The sequence below is a fragment of the Capsicum annuum genome, chromosome 10 (genome assembly GCF_002878395.1).
Source record: "Capsicum annuum cultivar UCD-10X-F1 chromosome 10, UCD10Xv1.1, whole genome shotgun sequence".
Classification (NCBI taxonomy): Eukaryota; Viridiplantae; Streptophyta; class Magnoliopsida; order Solanales; family Solanaceae; genus Capsicum; species Capsicum annuum.
This window is the reverse complement of record NC_061120.1, coordinates 211,870,169-211,878,318: the sequence shown is the minus strand read 5'-3', so window position 1 is coordinate 211,878,318 and position 8,150 is coordinate 211,870,169.

The following is an 8,150-nucleotide window of genomic DNA, read 5'->3' as shown; positions in this document are numbered from 1 at the left end:
GGTTATTTCAAACACGTCTAATGTCTCACCAACTGATCAGTGGGTTATAGTAAACTAGACATCTTATTAATTATTTTTCTTAATCAATGTGGCATCTCAATTTGGGACGGATAATTTGTGACGGAGGGAGTATGAATTAAAACGTCAGAGCCAAGTAACAAACTGGTCATGTGTTGAAACAGACTATTTATCTGTTGCATTAGACTTCTTATCTGTTGCAACATATGAGTAATCTGTTTTGAACAACATATCAGCCTCTGCCACAAACCCAACAGATAAATTTTTCTATAAAATGCTACTGAATTCTAAATTATTCCTTTTTACGTCGAATCGTCGACATGTTTGTTGAGAAGATAATAGATAGAATGAAAATTAAATATGGATTAAAACGTCAAAGATCAAACATAATTTTTTTATTAAACAAAAACAAATAAAAATACATATAATACACTAAAAGAAAAATAATAATCTAATTATTATTATTATTATTATTATTATTATTATTATTATTATTATCATCATCATCATCATCATCATCATCATCATCATCATCATCATTGCCAGCCGGCCAATCTTCAACCGAAAGTAGCAAGACCCTCCTCAGCTTGCGTATCTCGTGGAGCATTCTTGCTCTAACTCCTCCCAGTTCCCATTGCAGGTCACAAACTTGATTCTGAAGTTTATTCACGGCGTTTTGCAGAAAAGCAACGTCCCACACTGGGTCAGCCATAATCTTCTACAGTGTAATATGAAAGACGAGATGCAATAAATAAATAGAGTGTAGTTAAATGAACGATTGAGTAAGGAGAGACCTATTTATAGAGGATTGAATTTGAATGAGAGGCAAAAAGGCGCGACTGTTCACCTCCATTCATTAATTACATTTTTGATTAAATTAAGAAAATAACTATTGTGATAAGTCATGACTTTTCAGATTATTATTATTAATTAGTTCTTTCCAAGAACCGTTTTTATTGAGTTGTGGCAACACATTCTATATATGTTGCATCAGATAATATATCTGTGATAACAGATATATCATCTGTTGCAACAAATATAAAATCTGTTGTATCAGATAACCTGTTTGTTACAACATATAATCTAACTGTTCACTTTCATTTATTAATTATATTTTTTATTACTGTAAAAATTAATGACTTAATTAAATTAAGAAATATTGTGATAAGTCATGACTTTTCAGATTATTATTATTAATTAGTTCTTTCCGAGAACAGTTTTTATTGAGTTGTGAAAACAGATTCTATATCGGTTGCATCAGATAAATCATCTGTGACAACAGATATATCATCTGTTGCAATAATAGTGAACCTGTTAGATCAGATAATATATTTGTTGCAACATATAATATACGATAATATATTTGTTGCAACATATAATCTACTTTTTTTTTTTTAAAAAAAAACTATCATCATATCATTAATCCAAATTTGCTGACTTTTTTATTTTATAAATTAAAAAAAGCACCTTTTCAAGTTCTTTAATAAAATAAGAACCATTTTTATGTTCTGGCAATAGATTGTATATCTATTGAATCAGATAAACCATCAGTTGTAATAGATATACCATTTGTAGCAACAAATAGACATTCTATATTAATATCTTTTTTGATTTCTTCTCACAACTGATACATTAGTCGTAACAGATGGGGAATTTGATGCAGCAGCAACACTGTTGAATGTATGTTTTTTTGTTTTAGACAAAAAGACACGAACTTCACCTTATTTTTCTTAACAATCATCATATAAGTTAAATAATCCAATATTGTGACTTTTTTTATTATATAATAAATAATTTTAAAAATAAATTCAAAAACAAAAATAGTGAAAAGTCACGATCATTAGTTAAAATTAAATAACCGTTCTTTTACGGTTATAAATTATGTTTATCATTTATTTCCTTATTATTTATTTACAAAATATTTTTCATATTAAATAATCGGAAAGTCATATCTTTTCACCTCTCAATAACAACAATAACCCTTTTTTTATTAATTACCGCCTGGTGCAACATATGATTGATCTGTCGTATTAGATTAACCTCTGTTGACACAAATTTCTCAATCCCAACCAGCAACCTTCGACATGTTGAGAACAAGGAATAAACAGAATGATTATTAAATACTAAATAAGAATTAAAAATTCAAAGTCGACCACCAAATAAAACATAGATTTTTGAATCCCTTGGGTAGATCCGATATACAAAAGGAGGAAAATACATACGCTAAAATGAAAAACATTACCTAATTATTATTACTACTATTATTATTATTGTCAATCGGACATCTTCCATCCGGCAGCCTTGCTCCGAAGTCAGCCAAATCTCTCTGGAGTTCATCAAACTGCCTTTGAAGTTCACACAAGGACTCGATATGAATATTCTTGTATGAATCTGGATCATCCATATTTGTAAGGAGGGACCTATTTATAAATTATTGTATCTCGAAAAGAGAAAAAATTACTTTGAAATAAATCTAACAGATGGTTAATCAGTTGCAAAATTTATTCTTTCTGTTAGATAACTTACAACATACTGTTAATCTTTTGCAATAGATGTATATATCTGTTTGATTTGTCCAACAGATACGTCATATGTTGCAACAGGTTGATCATTTGTCGTAACAGATGTCTACAATTGTTTGACAATATAAATAGATGTGGCATCTGTTGCAACTAGCTAGTCATCTGTTTATTCAATTTAAGCCATAGATGGTCTAGGAAAAATAAGGTGCGTGAAGATGAATCCACTATCATATGTGTGGGAGTTAAGTATGTATTACTGATAAGGTCACCGAGACAACACACACAAAGTACAATATTTTTGTGAATGCAGTTTTTAACCGATTAGACACTGATCATTCAAATAAGATCCTGCATTGTACCGTTAAGTTTGATGGGTTCGAAATTGATAAGGCTGAGGACCTCATGAAGATGGTGTAGACACCCTATTATGAATTACTGACGGTTGTTGCTCGTGTTTATGCGTGTCAAGTTTTGAGAAGGGATCAGTATTTGTCGTCATTACAGAGAACCAATAGCGATTGGACTTAAATTTAAGTGTGAATTAGACTCTGAGAACACCTTGGAAGCTTCGCACTATATCAAACAAGAACGAAAAAACAATAGAAATTCTCCTGGCCCAAATTTATATGGTTGGGTTACTCGCTTGGGGTGATGATTATACACCAGAAGGTGCGGTAGGAGAATGCTTTCGAGGGAAAATGAGTGGTTGATGGAAGACTATATCATCTGAGAGCTAATTGAAGAAGAGACATAGGGTAGAAAGTAACTTCTAGCAAATCTGGCCGATGGAATTATCTTAAAAGATGCCAAATCTTAATCAACTGCAAATATGAAAGTGTATCCGGTAATGTAATTCGTATGTTGTCTCTCTTAAAGAAAAATAATGCAGATGAACAATTTGCTAGAGAGCTGCGTGGTCAAGATTATCACCTAGCTAAAAAATAGGAGAAGACCAACAAAACAGCCTCACCAGGATTGAGGGTTGAAATGATGTACAACAAGTCTAGAAAACTTACGCCAATAACAACTGTAGTTAAAATAAGGAATTTAAGTGAAGGCGGCAATTTTTGAATTTTAAATTTCATCCCATGCCTTCTTGTTTGTGTTTCCAACCAGGTCCACTGTCGTTGACTTGATCGAAACCACAAACGAGATTGAAAGGCAAATTGAGTATCATTGCTTCCTTAGCAATATGGTTATAATTGATTGTGTTTTATTGTCTTAGCATGATTTCAACATTCCTTGGAGAAGATCAGATGCTTGCTGTAGTAGGTGAATCCCGATAATTTTCAAGCTTGCCTCTAGCTTGCTGCTTCTGTATTCAAGTTGATCATTGTCGTCTTTGAAGTTGGTCAAGAGTTCCTCATCTCTTATGAGCTCGATCAGGGACACCACCTTCAAAGTTGTGGTATTTTAGGTGCCCTTCAGAACACTTTCTTCAGAAGCCTTAAAGGATACATGGAGGGTCGCTATGTTTGTTTTATGTCAAAATGTGTTGATGGACACTGAAGATGTGGTCCCAATAGTTGAACAACATACTTTTATAGAGCGTTGCTCAATGCATCTTGCTTAACCAATTTGATAAATTAATAAGCAAGGAATTACGTAGCGTGTGATCTAAACCAACTCTACCAAGCCTATCAAACGTTACGTAACTCCAATCTCATTACCCTATCAAAAAAATATGATCGAGTTAGTGCACAAATCAAACAAGCTCAATCTGTCAGCCTTTCTGCTGATCACTCTTCTCCAATATAGATGACAAGACATCTACTATGCAAAAGTCTACACTGTTTCCAGACATGCTTGCCAGGGAGTAATTCTTCAGAAGGCATCAATAGTAATCTCTCAATATCAAGTGATATTGAGAGATTCCTAGTCATGACTTACCAAGACTTATACTACGGCAAGAATTTCTGCTGATGACAAGATACTTGCCATGCAAAATTCTACACCAGATGACAATGGATAGAACCTCGATCATGAATTCAACATAAGTGTCCATCTGGTGTAGACTTTTGCATGGCAGATATCTTGTCATCAGCAGAAATTCTTGCCATAGTGAAAGTTTTGGGAAGTCATGACTAGGAATCTCTCAATATCACTTGATATTGAGAGATTACTGTTGATGCCTTCTGAAGAATTGCTCCCTGGCAAGCATGTCTGGTGACGGTGAAGACTTTTACATAGCAGATATCTTATCATCTATATTGGAGAAGAGCAACCAGCAGGAAGGCTGATAGATTGAGCTTATTTGATTTGTGCACTAATTCAGTCATATTTTTTTATAGGGTAATGAGCTTGGAGTTACGTAACATTTGATAGGCTTGGTAGAGTCGGTTTAGATCACACGCTACTTAACTCCATGCTTGTTAATTTATCAAATTGGTTGAGCAAGATGCATTGAGCAACACTCGATAAAAGTGTGTTGTTAAACTATTGGGACCACATCTTCAGTGTGAATCAACACATTTTGACCTAAAACAAACACAAAGACCCTCCATGTATACTTTAAGGCTTCTGAAGAAAGTGTTCTGAAGGGCACCTAAAATTCTACAACTTTGAAGGTGGTTTCCCTGATCGAGCTCATAAGAGATGAGGAAGTCTTGACCAACTTTGAAGATGGCAATGACCAACTTGAATATAGAATCAACAAACTGGAAGTAAGCTTGAAAATTATCGGGATTCACATACTACAAGAAGAATCTTATCTTCTCCAAGGAATGTTGAAAGCATGCTAAGAAAAGAAAACACAATCAATTATAACCATATTGCTAAGGAAGCAATGATACTCACTTTGCCTTTCAATCTCGTTTGTGGTTCCGATCAGGTCAACGGTAGTGGACCTAATCGAAAACACAAACAAGAAGGCATGGGATGAAATTTAAAATCCAGAAATTTCCTTCTTCGCTTAGATTCCTTATTTTAACTGCAGTTGCTGTTGGCATAAGTTTTCTAGACTTGCTGTACATCACTTCAACCCTCAATGCCCGTGAGGCTGCTTTGTTGGTCTTCTCCCATTTTCTATCTAGGTAATAATCCCGACCACATAGCTCCCTAGCAAAGTTCCATCTGCATTTTTTTCTTTCAGAGAGATAACATACGAAACTACATTATCGGATACACTTTCATATTTGCACTTGATTCAGATTTCGCATCTTTTAAGATAATTCCATCGGCCAGATTCGCTAGAAGTTACTTTCTACCCTATGTCTATTCTTCAATTAGCTCTCAGATGATATAGTCTTCCATCAACCACCCATTTTCCCTCAAAAGGCATTCTCCTACTGCACTTTCTGGCATATAATCATTACCCCAAGTAACCCAACCCTATAAATTTGGGCTATGGAAATAACTATATTGGTTTTCCATTCTTGTAGATGCAGTGCTAATCTTTGAAGACCTTCTAAAGGTCCAATGCACCCTAAAAGTTAGTCTAATTGCTATTGAATCTCTTTACAATGACATTAAAACTATATCCCTTCACAATGCTTGACAAATAAACATGAGCAACAACCGACATTACATCTTAACAGGGTATCAGAACCATATTCATAGCCCCTCAACCTTATCAGTTCAGACCTACCAGACTTAGCTATAAAATTACAGACATCTTGTTTGAATGATCTATGACTAATCTCTAAAAACACATTAACAAAATCAATGCACTCTATGTGTGTTTCCATGATAACATTATCATTAATACATACCTCCCACATATGAAGTGGTTCCATCTGTATGCAACTTATTTCTTTGAACCCATCTTTACTGTAGCCTCTTGTAATGGTCTAAAAAAGTTGATCAACTATCAGTTCCTTATATCTACAAAGAAGAGAAGAAATATTAATGTCACAAAAAGAACATTATTCATCCGTTGCAACAGATGTAGAGTCTATTGCATCTGATGTGGAGTCTGTTGCAATAGATGTGGAGTCTGTTGGAATATATTAAACCAGCCTTTCTGGTGGTTTGATTTGTTCCAATAGTTTCTCCATCTGTTGCAACATTAACAACAGCATAAACTATAAATAAAAAACATTAACAGCAAAGAAACAACAACATTTGTTCCAACAACATCATCAACAACAAAGAAGGAACATCATTTGTTCCAGATCTATCAGCAGTATCACAAATTCCAACAACGCCAACCCCACCAACAACATCAATAACTGTATCAACAATAAAGAAACAAAAAAAATACATACAAAAAAATGATACTACCAACAAGGCTTTTAAACTTCTCCCAACAGATGACTTTTTTCTCATATTGTAATAAAAATTCTCGGTTTGTTTATTCAACACTTAAAAGTTCCTTCAAATTTTTTTAGAAAATATGATATGGGTAAATAGTAATTAAATAAAAAATAGATGTAAATAATTTGTAAAGAAGAAGACAAGAATGAAAGATCAATAATGAACCATACCTTAATGTCAAAAAGGGGATCAAAACAATAATTTCAATTGAGAAAAGATATGGATTGGTTTAGATCCAAAAGGATCTTTACGAGAAGAGAAGAGAAAAGAGAAAAAAAGGCTGTGATAACCCTAAAGAGGAGAAAAAGAAAAAGATGAGAGTTGAATAAAATAAACTGCAGTTGAAGGAAGAGAGATAGGATAATTTCTATAGATGTATTGTGTACGTAGATGTGGCGGTTTTTAATATTTATTAATTAATATTCATTAATTTCACTAATAATTTGAGGGGCACGAGAAAGACTAAGACTAGTGACATTGAAAAGACAAGACAAGACTGCTCCATGAACTCACTTTTGAGATATCCAAGAAATATTTTTCACCACCTTTAGTAGTAAGTACTACTTGATATTATCTGCTCGGGCAGAAGATTGCTTTAAAATTAAAAGAGAAAAAAATATTTTCAAACAGATATTTCATTTGTTGCAACATATATAAATATCTATTTTGGAATCTGAATAACTCAGTCATCTGTTACAATAGATATCAATATCTGTTTAAAAACCCTAATAGCTCAGTCATCTGTGACAATAGATGAAAATGTCCATATGATAATTAATTAAATCAGATATGTCATCTGTTAAAATAGATATAAACATATATTTGAAAATTTCCAACAACTTAGTCATCTGTCACAACAGATGCAAATGTCTATTTGATAATTAAATCAGGTATGTCATCTATTACAACAGATATAAATATCTGTTTAAAAATTTCCAATAGCTCAGACATTTGTCAAAATAGATGCAAATATCTATTTGATAATTAAATCAGATATGTCATCTATTGTAATATATATGAATATCTTTTTGAAAATTTTCAACAGCTCAGTCATTTCTTGCAACAGATTTCATTGCAATTGATTTAGGTGGAATAAGGGACGAATGAATGAGCTCACAGGATCAACTATAAATCCAATTGAGTCTTTGCAATTGCATGGCGTTGGTATTGCATTCATCCCGACCCAAGCCGTCGATTCATCACTCTGAGTTGAAATGAGTTCTCATCAACTCAATGTTAGGATAGTAATAATACCTACGTTGATTTAGGTGGAAGTAGAGATGAATTAATGAGATCACATGGTCAACTATAAATCCAATCGAGTCTTTGTAGTTGCATGGCGTTGGTATTGCATTC